A 16,786-nucleotide genomic window follows, 5' to 3' on the forward strand; every position below is an offset into this window, starting at 1 on the left:
ACACTTCTGGGATGTTATAAAGGTTGATTTAGTTAGAGTTACACGTGACTTCTTTAGGCCTAAGAAGTTACTCAAGAGAATTAATAAAGCTTACATATTTCTGGTCCCAAAAATTAAGGACCTGGGGGCTCTTTCTAACTTCAGACCCATCAGCTTGTGTAACACTACCTATAAGATCTTCTCTAAGATCATGGTGAACCACCTAAAGCCACTACTTCACAATTCATAGGGAAAACTCAAAATGGGTTTGTCTAATGTTGCTATCGCTACTCATGAGGTGTTACACTCGATGGACAAGATCGGTAATCTGGGTATGGCTTTAAAGTTAGACATTTCCAAAGCTTATGATAGAGTTTGTTGGACTTTCTTATATGAAGTCACAGAGAGAATTGGTTTCAATTAGGGAGTTATTAATATCATTAGATCAATGGTTGAGACTATCAACTACTCGGTGTTCATGAATGGTTCACCTTGGGAAAATTTCAACAGGGAAAGGGGCCTAAGGCAGGGAGACCCTATTTCTCCTTACCTGTTCATCATGGCTCCTAAAGTGTTGGGAAGAGGGTTCTTGAGAAAGGTGGAAGGAGGAGAGATCAAAGGCGTTAAACTAGCTAACTCCCTCTCGATGAAGGTCATACAACAATTCGTGGATGATACCTTTCTTAGTGGGGACTCTTCGATGTCAAAGCTAGATCTTGGAAACATGTTTTGGAGATCTATGTTGTCAATGCGGGCCAAAAGATAAATTTGGATAAAAGAAAGATTTTTTTCTTAAACACTGAGCTAGATATCTAGAGAAGGGTGCTAAATATTCTTGGTTGCAATATTGTCTCTCTTCCAGATATGTATGTGGGGCTCCCATTGATTGTTAAAGAGGTAAGTAATCACTTTTGGAATATTATTTTGGAAAAGATGAAAAAGAAGTTGATTGGGTAAAAAGGAAAGACTTTAAGTAGTGTGGGAAAGCTCCAACTATTGACTTCTCCACTTCAAGGTATCCCAATTTAGTTCCTCTCCTTGTTCAAAATCTCTCAAACATGGAGAAAATCCAAAGAAACTTCCTTTGGTCAAGAGGAGAAGAATAGGTCGAGTCTAGTGAGTTGGGATACTATGTGTAGACCAAAAAAAAGGTGGTTAAGGTATAAGAAAGATTACTGACTTAAAAATGTTCTCCTTACTAAGATTGGTTGGAAACCAGCGAAGGATGAGGCCAACTAGTGTAAGATACTCAAAGCTAAGTAACTGGGGAACTTGAATTATATTCATTGTATCTAGAGCAATGACCTTCCTATGGGGTCCAGGATATGGGGTAACATTTAAAAAAATAGAAATCTTCTTAGGGAAGGAGTGAGGTGGTAGATGGGTGAGGGTAGCCAAGTTAATTTTTTGAAGGACACTTGTTTAATAGGCAAACCTCTGGTTAGAACAAAGTTTGGTATCATTAGAGAGTATCTCCAGTTGTAGGTAGGAAGTAAGGTGATGATTTCATTAGGTCGGGTAAGAGATGGAAGAAGATACAACTACACAACCGTTATTTAGATAGAGGTAGTCTAGCAAAGGACCTAGAGGAGCTCCTCAAAGGATACAAAATTCTAGGGGTAGCTCGAGATGACACCTTCATTTGGAAGGCAACCGACGTTTATGTCGCTGATGCTTATAGGATGGTTTTTGAGAAAGATTTGGAGCCTAATTGCTGGATAAAAAATTTAGTTCAATCATCTAATTCCGAAGGTCAATATTTTATGGTGGGTCACTATGCTTGAGAAGATCCTAACCATAGATAACCTAAGGAAAAGGGGAACTTGTTCACAATTGTGACAGACATCAATGGTCATTACAGAGACATCCAAGTGGTTGTTTATTCCATGGTTTGCCAAATCCTTGTCACTGGATCTCTATACTTTATTCAAAATTTGATTAGTAAGATTTTTTAAGGAATTGGTGAAGATTCATCTTTTGAAATCATTTTTTACATTTTCAAAGACAAGTCTGAGATTGCTATTTAAATCAAGCCATTCAAACAAACTATCACAGTTCTTCATTATTTTGTCCCAATTTTCTTGTTTAATAAGCTTAACCATGTTTATTATAGTATCCTTCACATGATGGTCTTCAGAAGAGGTCGTTCTATTTTGTGCAATTGCATTCTCCATCTTTTTCTTCATTTCAGACATCTATTTTTCACTCTATTTCTGTATTTCCTCTAGTTGCCCTTGCCAATTAGTTGCTCTCTTCCTCTCATCCTCCAATTTCTTCTTCAAATCTTGAATTGTATTTACAGTAGTTACCTCTTTTTTCTTCTCATCCTCGAGTTCTCTTTTCAAATCATGGATTTTCTTTGCAGTGGACTCCTCCTTTTTCTTCGCATTGTCCAATTCCTTCTTCAAATCATGGAGTCTTTGAGTAGACTCCTCTTTCTTCGCGTTCTCCAATTCCTTTCTCAAATCAAGGATTTCCTTTGCAGCTGACTCCTCTTTTTTCTTTGCATTCTCCAATTCCCTCCTCATATAGTGGATTGTGTTAGTGCTTGTAGTAGCACTAGACTCTGTTTTCTTTGCGTTCTCCAATTCCTTCTTCAAATCAAGGATTATTTTTGTAGTTGACTTTTTTTTTTCATATTCTCCAATTGCTTATTCAAATTGTGGATTGTGTTTGCACTAAACTCCTCTTTTTTCTTCTCATTCCCCAATTCATTTTGCAAATTATAAATAATCTTTGCCTTAGACTCCTCTTTTTTCTTTTCATTCTCTAATTCAATCTTCAAATTATTATTTTCCTTGACAGCAGAGTCTAGGTCAGTTTTCAATTTATTGTTGACCTGTGCACTATGCTCTACAGACTTGAACAACTGTGTAGTAGAAACTTTTTCATGCTGAAGTCCTTTTTGGCACTCATCCAATTCTTTAGTCAAATTTTGCACTTGTTCATGTTCATTTTTTCTTGTTGGAGAATTGCCTCTATAGGAGAAGAATTCTTTATCCTGTTTTGCAATTCTTTGAGCCTACTATCTATTGCTTTCTCCTTGGCCTTCACATTATCAAAGTCTACCTATAACTTTTCTATTTTCTTTGTAAGCCTTTTGTTTTCCCTCTTCGCTTTCAGAAGTGTAGAGTAGACCATTTTGTTGCTCTCTTTTGATATATTGATTTTGTCAATATTTTTCACTTTTGAAAAATCCATTTGAAGACTAGTAACTTGTATATCATTATGATTTATTACATTTTCTAGTGATTATTATCTCTACCCAGGGGCATAAAAACCATGAAGTTCATCATTTCATTGTTTGGATCATATGTTGGAAATATTCTGTTAGTAGATCCCTGACATTCAACAAATGCATCACTTTTCAAAGTCTTCATAATTTGCCTATTTCTTTCACTTGTCTGTTCAAACTTTGATGCAAACTTGTTCAAACTAAAATTGGGTTTGCTAACACAATTGAGTGTTTGAAAGGTGAATTATCAGTTGTATCATTGTATGCTTCTCCAACTCCAACTCTAATTAAACTTACTCCACCTACAATTGTATTTTGAGGATTGCCAAAAAATTGAAGATGGCCCATTACAAATCCTGGCATTTTAGGACTATTTTTTGGGTTTTTTACAGAAGCTACTGGTGTATACATTAGTGAAGTAATCGATGACATTGTTGGCGGTGTAATTGTCATAACTTTTTTCTTTTTTGTACAAGGTTTATCCATGCTAGTGCCTGTTCCTGTGCCAGTGGGATCAACTACAACTAAATTTGAAGATTTAACAAATAATGTGTTGGGATGACCTTCAGAAGTAGAAGTATAACATTTTTTGCCCTTTCTAGATGAATAATCTTCAATGTCAGAGAGTCCAATGATTGGATTACATCCTCTTTTGGGTGGGTCTGGTACTGAAACTAGATTCCAAATCCCTTCACCACTTGCACCAATGGGCCCTCTACTTGCATAACCCATTTTTCTATCATAGTGCTCCTTTACTATACATTTGTTTAACAAAATCACTCATTTAAAGTTTAATAATATATCTACCCCTGGTTGACTTAGAATCCTGAATACCTTGAATGTCGGCATTAGACTTGAGGTCCTTCAGTCCTTCATTATCACTGTCACTACCAAAGTAATATATAGTACAGTTGGATGCTTTTTATTCCAATGATCACTGAAAAGTTCATCCTCCTCAATTTCCTCAAAACCTATTGATGTCCTTGGTTCAACCAAATTTTGCCTCATTTTCCAAAAATCAATCATCTTGGTTTGACACCACAAAGTAGATGCGCATGCCTCTTTAATTGTTTTCGATATAGACCTCTTAGAAGGTTTACATGCTTTCTCATAGAAATTTAAGTATGTCAGATGTTCTGATTTGTGTGACTATGATATGTGCAATGTAGTAATTTGGGATGACAATTCTTGCAATGAAATATTATTCTCTATTGCATGTTTCTCCATCTCTTTCTTAACCTCATCCCATGAATCCTTATTTTTTAACTTTTCTATCAATGGCATCTCCTGATGTTGATATTTTCTTGCAAAGTTCCCATTGGCAATAAGTCTCATTTTTATTATGTTCAGTGGATCATAATTCTAATGACTGACAAAATCAAAGCCAAAAAAAGTTACCAATTCATTTGCCACTTTGAAATCCTTTCTCTCAAATGTGAGGCCTCCAATTGTGAAAGGCAAGGAAAGAAATATCATTTTCTTTTGTTGTCCACTAAAAAGTTGGTCTGCACTTTCCATCTGTCGTACATATTCTAGTGCAAACACCCTTTCTGTAACATGCATTAGAAATTTGCAGGGTTCAACTGCTAAACCATAAAACCTTAAGACAGTGTACTCTTCCATGAAGAACCAGTTAGTGAATTGAATCTAACTTTCCAATTGAATGCAATCTTTACAAGACATAGGAAACCTAGGCATCAAAGTGCCAATGATTTTTTTATAAATAGGTGCCAAAAAGAAGTCTACAAAATGGTTGTAGTTTTTATTTGTAGCAGTCATCTTCATCTTATGTGTCCACTCATATACTGGACTTGGAGTCTCTGATTTTTTTTGGGTTTTCTCATCAAACTTATAGACCTCAATATCAAGCTTTTTGTTCTATCTCAAATATTGGGCAATGCTTTGCTAAAAGAAGGTAGCACAAGTAACTTGTGAACCTAAATGTCTTCATCTTGCCTATAGTTGTACTTTTTTTAATTATTAGTAATTATTGTTGCATAGATTCAAAAATGTGCTGAACAAAATTATATCTTACATCTACCTTCTCAACTGACTGACCTCGACAATGGATATTATAAATCATTTCAAGAACACTAGCCCCCACTTCCTTGTTACTATCCAATCCCAGACAAAATGATAACAAAGAAATAGTATTATTCTGAACCCATGGCACAAAAATATCATACTGATAAGGAGGCTTATGGTCTATGTCCAATGTAACACTAGTAAAGGACTCTGAGTTTATTAAACCCTTAATAAATGAATATTGAAAAATTCTTTCTAGTTTGTCATAAGCTTGTGCTAGTTTATCCAAGTCAATGTGCTTGTTAAAGCTTTCAGGATTAAACCCTAGCCCTAGGTCTAACAAAGTAAAAAATTCACTCTCAGTTATGGATAAAATTTCCTCCTGAGTGTTTTGGTTTACAATTGCCTTTCTATTTTCATCATAATTCTGAGCGCATAACATTACAATTTCAAGGCAAGGGAATACTTTGGGTACAACAAAGTTTGCCAATCTGGTAACCAGAGTAACTAGTTTATTTGTATGTGCATGAATACTATTGTTATATTTGCAATAAATTCCCCCCTTCAGTGGATCTTTCCACTTATTAAACAATGAATGTCTAATTCCCATGATTCCAAAATCTCCATGGATAACAAGATCAAAAATATCATGACATCCATTGGTGAAACCTGGGGTTTGTAGCACTTGCTTGAGTTCTATAATGTGTTTTTTTTCCTTTATGCTTGCACTCGTACTGGAGGTTTGTGACTTTGTTTTGCCCATGTCTGCTACTAGTTATTACACAAAATTCTTCTTCAGGCCGTATTAAAAATAATTGTAAAGTGTAAACCTAAGGCAATTAAAATCAAGATTTTTATTGCTGCAAATTGTAATGAATTTTTTTTAAAAAAATTAAATACCTGAAATAGAGATTGGATAATTGGTGTTGTCATCTAATACTCAAGTTTCACACTTTCAGTCTTTAGAACACAAAATGGAATTCTGACAGTCTTTGAAAATTTGAAATCTGAAAACCCTATCATATCGGACTCAACTTGGAGAACTTTCAACTTCATACTCTAAAAACATAGAGGGTTAATAGTTAAAAGTTAAAACGAAAGTATTAAGTAATTAATGGTTTTAGGTACTTTACTAATAGTATGTACAATGTACATGTAAACGACATAAAGAGTCAAGGCTCAATAATTTAGTAATGTACATAACAATAATAATAAAAAAGTAAAAATTTATTACATTAATATACAATTGAATTTTTTTTCATTTTAAATAAATAAATTAGTAAAAATTGAACTTAATTATCAATATGATTTTTGGGTCAATTTGTGAAATGTTATCGATGTTGTCAAGAGTCATCCGCAATCATGACATGTCAATCATGACACTTGTCAAGGACACATGTCACGATTCTAGATGTTAATTGACAACAGCGATAGTAGACCCAAATTTTTGCCAAAATTCATCCTGGATCATTCCCATTAGCGTTGATCTGCCTTTTACTTAACAATCGCGACATCGTCGAGTCAGGATTAAGTAATATTTAAAAAAAATAAAACATAATTATTAATAAATTAATCTTGTCCTAACACTTCATTGAGCTTTGCAATGACTGGACAATTGTCACAATTTCGGATCAATCTAGGCACATAGGGAAAACATTCTCCAAATCAACCCGAAATTCATCTCAGGTCGTTGATCTTTCTTTTAGTCAATGATCAAGATTTCGTGTAGTATCTTGGAGTATGTGTTCCAATTTTAGGTTAATTTAATTATTTATATAAAAAAATTATATATAAAAAATATAATTTATAATAATTATTATAATAGTTATAATATAATATAAATAAAGGAGATTTTCTTTTCTATTATAAAAATTATTTTCTTTTCTATCTTAAACTTTTTATTGTAAAGATGATATGAAAAATTCAATGAAGATATATTAAATTTTATAAAATAAAATTGGCGCAAGATATGAAACAAGTGTCATTAATACTTGCCTTTAGTTTTTATATAAATCTAATTTAAATTTAATAAATTTATTATAATATATAAAATATTTTAATTAATAAAAATGTTAAATAATTTTTTTTTTGTAATGATGTTAATTTAAATTTAAATTTTATTCATAAATATAATTATTGATATATATGTTCTATTACATATATATCATATGGTTATAATTATATTATATTATAAATAATTATATTATATGTTCTATTATATAATAAATAATTATAATATAAAAATAATAATATTTTTATAAAAATAATAAATCTTAAATGATTATATAATATAAGTAATATTATTTTTAATTGAATGAAAAAAAACAAATTATAACTTATAAAAAATACATTATTAAAATATAAAATATAAACCAATACACTTACATTAAAAAAATTAAAATATTAACGTTAATGAATCACATTGAAAATGAAATATTTAGCCCTTAGGCCTAAGCCTACAATCAAATACTAATAACAAATTATAATGACAATAGTTTAATTTAAATAAAATAATTAAAATTAAAAAATATAATTACAAATGTTATATTTGTATTCATATTTATTATTTAGTTTCAAAATTAATATGTAATATAGTTTAATTATCTACAAATTATTAACATATATTGATAATTGTGATAATTGTTTATAAACATAATTATTAATAATATTAACCGAGTCTTCCAATAAGCGGACATGTGTCACAATTCCAGATGAATCTAGGCATATGGGAAAATATTCTCCAAATCAGCTCGAAATTCATCTCGAGCCATCGATCTTTCTTTTATGCAATGGTTGAGATTTCATGTAGAATCTTCAAGAACATGTGTCCCAATTTTAGGTAGAAATAGACTTTATCTTCAATCTTATAAAATTTCAATTTGGCTCGAAATAGAGGTGCGGTCATTAAAAAGAATTTACATTGCATATTAATTAATATATAGAAAAATGTTGAAATAAATATTGTTAAAGAAATTGTTATTAATTATTGTTATTTTACTTTTAAGCTTGAGCGTGTCAAAATCATGATGTTAATTTAATTATTTATATAAAATATTATATATATATATATATATATAATTTATAATTATTATTATAATAGTTTTAATATAATATAAATAAAAGATTTTCTTTTCTATAGAAACTTTTTATTGTAAAGATGATATAAAAAATTTAATGAAGATATATTAAATTTTATAAAATAAAATTGGTGCAGGATATGAAATAATAATGAAAATAGTTTAATTTAAATAAAATAATTTAAATTTAAAAATATAATTACAACTGCTATATTTTTATTCATATTTATTATTTAGTTTCAAAATTAAAATATAATATAATTTAATTATCTATAAATTATTCACATATATTAAAAATTGTGATAATTGTTTATAAACTATTCTTCATCATTTAAAAGATTTCATAATTAAAAAAAGTTAGGAATAGGTGACAAGATAGGTATGAAATAAAAATTTGACACATAAATTATCAAAATCATATTTAACTTTGTTAAGGGTATAATCTTTAGTTTTCCTTGAAATCCACTCTTATCGCTCCATTTTTTTAACCAATCAGATTAAAGAAAAATAATTTTAGAAATTACAAAACTTTTAATTGGATAATTTTCGATTGAACAATTTTTTACTATAAATTGTTAATCAAATATATTATATGGAACCATAAAGGAAATTAGGATTGTTGAAATCCTTTTTTTGTTTCTAAGTTCTAACTTTATAACTATTAATAGTTAATTATTTTTAACAAAGTCGTAGACTAACATTTCAACATTGCATTGAGAATTGAGATGTCAAAAACAAAGTTGTAGACTAACAAGAACAATGATTTGAGAAGCCAAAAACTATTGTTTTCATTGATAATATTTTAGACTGTACAATGTACATAATGCTGATTCATAGCATAGATATTTAAAATAGCTGATTAAATTAGTCTAGTTTTACTATTTCGTAATTTACAAAAAAGAGTAAGGCCCAATCCAAAGAAAAATATAGATATCTTAAAAAAAAAAAATTTCCCTAAGGGCAATGGTTAAGGAAACAATATTCAGGAAATAGGGAACAAGGAACTAGGGAACTAGGGAGGCTAGAAGTAGCAGTGGGCCGAGGGGCTGAGGGCTCGAAGCATTCAATTAGAAAGGTCTGCAAGTCCCTCTATGAGGAATCTATTGAAGAAGATGATGTTGCTGAACTCATCCAGCCATGTGAAGTCGGTCTCGCTGATGTGGTCCAACAACAACCACTTCTATAGAAAATCCCTTCCAAGCTATGCCCACTTCCGATGGTGAGTCAATTGCCATTCATTTATGCCGAGCAGGAAAGGGTGCTTATGTATAATGCACCCAACACTTGTCTGCTATGTTTGCAAAAGGGATGCCAATGCCTGGCCCTGGTACCTACTCAGCCAATACAAGAATTTTGACATCATCTTCTAAAAATGTTTCCTTAAAAACATTATGCAGAAGTATCAAAATGTCTATTTAACTACCTCCAAGGTTGAGAAGAGACGTAAGGAAGCACGAGGTAATATCCGTGGATACATGGTACCTCTTATCGTTTCTCAAGAATTCATCACTGAGGACTATGAATATAGCATGGCGGATAAAAGAACTTTGGGCATCTGGCTTGCAAACCATGGCAAGGACATTGTCAAGAATCCTGCCCAAAAGGGGCTTTTGCAGAGCCATTGCAGTGCATTTCAGGCAAATTAGCATATCCATGACTAAGATTTAAGAAACTCTGCAAAATGCAACTACAAACTGGACTCAAATTAAAGAATATGAAAAATGATAATAAAGAGGAATTGAAGAGGCTATTTAATGGCAGTTGCATTAAATTCTTTGGCATTTGCGATTATTCATATCTTTTTTTTCATATTCCTATTAATTTTCAAGTGTGAGAAATGACAAAATATACTGGCATTAATGTTAGACAGTCGATAGTGTCTGACATTGAGTAATGATTTCCATACAAACCTTTCCACATGTCTCCATTCTGGAGAATTTCATGCAACTCCTAGTCTTTTCAAGCGAGTGGCCCCAAAAAGCATCTTTTGTCGTTGATCTCTAATTAATCAACGGTCAATAAAACTATTGTATTTACTATTAACAATACGAAAGTGATAGTAGCCAACTTAGTAATAGTGACACTGACGTAACGATGTTACGACATTATTAATAATAATAATAGACCTCAGACAGTACACAAGTTGAAATTTCAAGTGACTACTCAGCAATCAGTACAGTCACTTGCCAATACATGTGTAAATTTCACTTTTAGATTAAACAATTTTTCAGTTTACCATTGAAGATTAGCCAAGACCATTATTATTCATTTTCCTACAAAACAAGTAATTCACCTCTGACATTATTAATTCATTTTTGGCAAGGCAAAAATAGCCATCATTTATTTATTTGTCAGCAAGAAAAAATATTAATTCGCCACATTTAAAATGATTTTTGCTAGGGCAAGAAAAAAATCGCCAACATATAATATTTTATTTCCCTATATGGAACAAAAAAACTCCCTTGACATTAAAATTTTTCTGCCAACAAAATGTTGGATTTGCCAGCATTTTAGGCCTTTTTTCAGGAGGGGTTTCTTAAAGTTATCACTGTATGTCTCCTCTACTCGACATGTGAATGATAAGAAAGGAAATACACAAAAGAGACCACAAAGGTCCGTTGTTGCAAAATCAAAGAAAATATGGGTTCCTAAATCCATTATGGAAGAAATACGATCTAAAGCATCTACTGAGAAATCAAAAGCTATATGGATTCCCAAGTCTACTTTGAAGGACTTGAATATTGAAAATAAATCAAAGTTGACATTCAAGCTTCCAAAGGCTTCCACTCCATCTTTTTCCAAACATCTTCCTAAAAAGGTTTCAATACCTTCCACTCCATCTTTTTCTAAAACTATTCTACCATCTCCTACATCAAAACCTCAAGCTATCTCATCTATATCTACTCAAATATTCCACTACCTTTGAAGGTGTGTATCTTTGTTGATCTTTCCCACTTTGAAACCTACCCTTCTACAATATTTTGAAGCCTATGCTTCCCTATTATCCATCCTCTATCTATCCATTCAAAACCTACAACCTTATCAACCATCTACCTCTCTTTTTCCTACAATCTCCCTTCCATTACCCTATCAACATCTTTGAGCATACATTTCTATGGTCTTGGCCTATAATGACTTATCCTTCTACTAGGAGCACTATTAAAATTGAAAAATGCTTGGACTCTTTCTAAAAATAAAATTCAAAAAAATTCAAAAAAAGAAGTGCCTTGGTGAAAACCACTTCTTGTGGCACCTTGTTAGCAAAAGAAAAGATAAAAATAAATATGTCCTATGATGAAAACCACTTCATGTGGCACTTTGGACAAGTACCATGATGAAAACTTGGGAAACAAGCATTATGTGTAATTCTTCCATCACCCATCTATCCACTCTTTCACCTTTGATCTTGACAAAGTTGATCTACCTATGAGCATTGGCTATCTTATCTATTGGTTTCCCTATCATGATCTTGTGTATCCTATATCTCATAGTCTCCATACCAAACTTTTCTATCCTATTCACTTTACACTTTGGTCTTGATAAATAATAATAATAATAAATCTGCTCTTAGAAACCTCTTGACATGTTCATTCTCTTAGATAACTTATATTTCATGACATCATGTCAATTTCCTACATGCTACCTTCCATTACACCATATTGCTATATCCTTTTACCTAGCTTGGGTACTCTTGAGGAGTCAGTCCTTGAGGATCACTTTCACTTGCTTCATATTCCTTTCCTATCCATCTCTACTTATCCACCAACTTGCTACTACATCTTGTCCTACACCTTGCTAGACATTGGGGACAAACCAATGTGATCATGATTGAGAGCTAGATATCTCTAAAAAAATGCTAATTTTTTAAAAATGTCCTAAAAGAATCATTATCCTAGTGAAAACCTAGCAATAACCATCTTGATAATACCAAAAACATTTGAAAAACTTAAAAATTCAATTTTTTTTTAAAAAATCACAAAAAAAATCAAAAAAGAGGAAAATGCAAAAAAAATGAGAAAAGAAAATAAGTGCCATTGATGAAAACCTGGCAAACAGGCATCATGGTAGAAAAAAAAGGAATCTCTACCAAGAAGGTGAAAACCTAGTAAATAGGCACCTCTTGTTTCAAATGCTACATCTTGCAGTGCATCTTCTGGCTCATGTACATTTGCTTTCCTGCTTTGCTTTGCTACTTTTTGCTCATGTATCCATGGATTGAATATTGTTAGAACTCAGGGAAACACCCTAAAATGTCATAGAATCTCTTTTGTGACAATCACCAATTGTTCTAACTATGTCTACCTATTGTCACTAGTTGCCTTATTTTAGATTCTCCTCATAGAATCTCTTTTGTGACAATCACAAGTTGTTCTAACTACGTCTGCCTACTATCACTCGCATCATGGCTGAGAGTCCCCTCATGGAAGATCTCTATTGTGTCAGTCACTCATGGTCCTAGCTATGTTTGTCTATTGTTGCTCAGTCCTACTCACGTTCTTTTTACTAAAGGTTCCTCTTTGGTTTCAGTCAATAGTTGTTTCGATTGTGTCTACCTACTGTTGTCACCATATTGAAAAGATTCTTTCAAACATGTTCTAAACATTAACACTTGACATCAATCCACTGAAACTAAATTGCACTCAAAACGATAAATTTGTTTGGATGTATTATTTTTTCTTTGTTTTTTTTTTTTTTTTTTCTTTCTCATGTCTTCAAGCAGCTCGATGATGTCAGTTTTTGACTAGAGAAGTAAGGATTGGGGGCATGACCTTTTCTTTGCTTTCTATTTGTGGTTTAGTTTCAAATAATTTGAAGCACCCATATAAGAGGGGTGTCCACTATAAGAGCCTCCATCTCATATTGGATGGCCGTGTGTACCACAACTCCTTTTATATGGATAAATCAGTGAGGTTGTTTCTTTTCTTTGCTTTTTGGAGTGAACTCTTTATGCTACAATAAATACTAATACTCGTCTTGCTAAGTGAATGTATGGATCACTACAAGTATATATAGCACACTTCTATCTCAAGTTACAAATGCAAGGGTTGTTGCAAATAGAATACTTACTGATTACTTATAAGAAGGATCTCTCATGTATCTAGTGTGTCTAGGTGCAAGAAACATTCTGGTCATCCTAGCGTTCATGCTTTGATGTTTATGTTAACTTGCTACATTAGAAGGGACAAATGTTCTGGTCATTCTGGCTTCTTGTGCCTCGAATTCTTACATTTAATCTCGAAAAAACTAGAATAGATGTCCTATTCATATTCCTATGATTGCAATGTTAGTGGGGATTGTATGATGTTTGGGATTCACTATATGCTCAATGATGAAAATTAAACCATACTGATTTAGTGACTAAGTCCTAGGGTTGCATTGATTTAGGTTTGCATTTCATCTCAACTTTGCACTATAAAATGTCTCCCATAGCTCTTTGACTAGCCTTTGACAACACAAGGGGTAGAATATTCAAACAGATTACATTTTATCATTCCCTCCTTAATTTGATCATCGTGAGTCCATTTTTAGGATCAAAATCAAAATATGATATTCTTCAACTTTGAGAAAATCATTGTCAAACTTGGTCAAACGTGGTCATATGGACCCTCACATCACTCTGAATGGACTCTACACTTTCTACAATCTATTCTGATCTATTCTACATTCTTCTAAATCACTCATCATATCTACATCTTCATATCTATTATTGTACATCACTTTTTTTAAAGTGTCATCTTTTGATTTTGCTCTCGAGGGGGCAGGATGATTACATCATCAAATCTTACTTCAAAATTCTGCTTCAAATCTTGCTTCAAAATCTTTCTTCAACATTTTCTTCAAAATATTTCTTCAAAATTATATTTTAAAATTCTACTCCAAATCTTGCTTCTTTCTTCAAATCTGACTTCAATCTATCAACTGAATCTAAAGTCAAAGTCCTCATTGCTAGGGGAATCTTTGCTCTACATCTCACACCATCTTCTATCCATCCTATCAATCAATCTACTAACTCACTTTATGTTAGTTATCTCAATCAAACTTATGACAACTCAAATCATAGCTTGATGGACAAGTATCAAGGCATTCTAACCCTAACTCTTGAGGATTAAGCCTCATTCTTTGGGATATTCCTACAACTCATGATAGGTCTTGTCATCTATTTTATGGATTGGTATTGGGGCATTCTAACCCTGACTCCAGAGGACTAAGCTTTGTTCTCGAGATAGTCCTAAAAATCTCATCAATCAATTTTCATACAATCAAAATTGGAACTGATCTCAATTCTCATTCTACACTTCAAATCAAACTATTCTTTGAATCAATGCACTGCTTGCACATCAATTCAAAGAGGGGCCAGTGTAATCAACCAAAATTGGTCACATCCTTAAATGCAAAATTACATCTTGGGAATGGAATAGATTCAAATAAATCAAACAAGTCAAATCAATTTGAACCCATTCAATTGTGAAACATGAATATTAATTTCAGAATAAGCATTAATGAGTCATTATTTTGAAATCAATTTAATATTGATAAGGGGCCCCCTATCCATAAATGAATATTTTATTCTTTATGGGGTCCAAGGATATTCTTAAACAGTTTTGAGTGGGATCTCCACTTCAGATTGTTTATTTTGAGTGGGATCTCCACTCTGCATTATTTATTCTAGTGGGCTCTCCACCATGAATAAAATAATCAACCCCCAACCTCACGATGGTTGGATCAAACTCTACCCCAAGCCCTTGGAAAAATCTACAAGGAAATTTTAGAGCAAAGAAACTCTATTAAATTAAGCATTCTTTCTCTCAATTCTAATTCATTTCACTTCTTTTCTAATTCAATTCTAGCTTAATTGCTTTGTTTCTTAGCTTGATTGTACTCCATGCTAGCTTAATATTTCAATTATAAGTTTGAATTTTGCATTCATGTTAGCTTGAATCTCTCATTTTAGGGGTGTTATTGTCACTAATTTGGTATTAATTTTGAGAGCAATTAATTCCATTTACATACTCATTCCTTAGTTAGAGAGCAATACGACAGTTTTATAGGGTTTTATTCTTAAATTTGTTTCATTATATGTGCTAACCCTATGATATAATGTCTTATTGAAGTGTGTTGGTTTTGTAAATACATGATCCACATTTCTCACACACAGTTCTCATATGAAAACTTGTCTTATTATACCCAAATCTAAACATTTTTTGCAATCAGATCACATCTAATTAGAAAGTTAAATTGGAGGAAGAGATTGCCATTTTACCCTATGTAATCTGAGTTTTTTTAATACATGAGTCTAAATGTGTGGAAGATAAAGAAAATGTGTCAAAAATAGTCCTTAAGTTTTCTACATGGACCTTCTTCGCATGAAATCCTAGTACCAATCCTTCAACCCTAACAAAGATATCTTTACTTCTACTTTCCTTTGGCTTCATTGACCCTATCTCCTTTTCAATTCTAGAAACTAATTTTTTTGTAAGTTATTGGTAGTGGTATGAGAAGATATTATTGTACCTTAAAGGATACAATCAAGTATGCAAGCTCTAATTGTGCATGAATTTGTGTGCAAATGGACCTCTCTAATCATTTCCCATTTGATATATATTTTAAAGTGGGAAAGATAAATTGGTATCAATAAGTTGAATATAAAAGAAAATATTTCAAATGCAGATTGTGGTTTCTAGAAAAGCATTCCTTCTTGAAATGTCTAAAAGCAAAACAAACAAACAAAATAAAATCAAGCTTCATGAGACCCTCACACTTGTTGGATCAACAAATAACCTTATAAATTTATTATTCCTCCTAATGATTTGCTAGAATCCATCTCCCCATGGATCCAACACTTGTGAGCTCAAATCATAACATTCTTTTATCCTTAAATTAAGAAAAACATCATTAGATAGAACTTGGGATTCCTCGAGGAGAATCTAAAAATTGTGCCTGTTTTGGTGTTTCTCATATAGAACAAGTGAATAGGGTACCCAACTCTAATATATTTATTTAAACAATTGAGACTGCTTCACAGTCATCTTAGCTATTTAGGGGTTATTTTAGTAGATGCTACTGGTATTCTTCCAGTCACCGAAGTTTGATTTTTATCATGTTATCATTGATTTATACATTTATCTATGAAGGAATGAGTTATTGTTTAATCATATATATATGATTAATTTATTATTTTATATAGTTATTCATTTAGTTAAATCATATTTTCTTATTTATTCAAATGTTGTTAATTATTTATTTTCAGTTAATAGAATTTTATTCTTCATTTTACTAACTAATTTATTTAAAGAATCTTTCATTTATGATTACGATATTAATATTGGTTGAATCTATGGTAGAGGATTATAGTATAATCCACACATGAATGAAGTTCCCATCCTTGTTCATGACACTTAGGTGACTTCATTTTTGCCAAGATCTTATCACTGATAAGTAAACTCAAAATAATCTCAATGCCCACTCTCTA

The sequence above is a fragment of the Cupressus sempervirens genome, chromosome 10 (genome assembly GCF_028749045.1).
Source record: "Cupressus sempervirens isolate cs-2001-9-10 chromosome 10, ASM2874904v1, whole genome shotgun sequence".
NCBI lineage: Eukaryota > Viridiplantae > Streptophyta > Pinopsida > Cupressales > Cupressaceae > Cupressus > Cupressus sempervirens.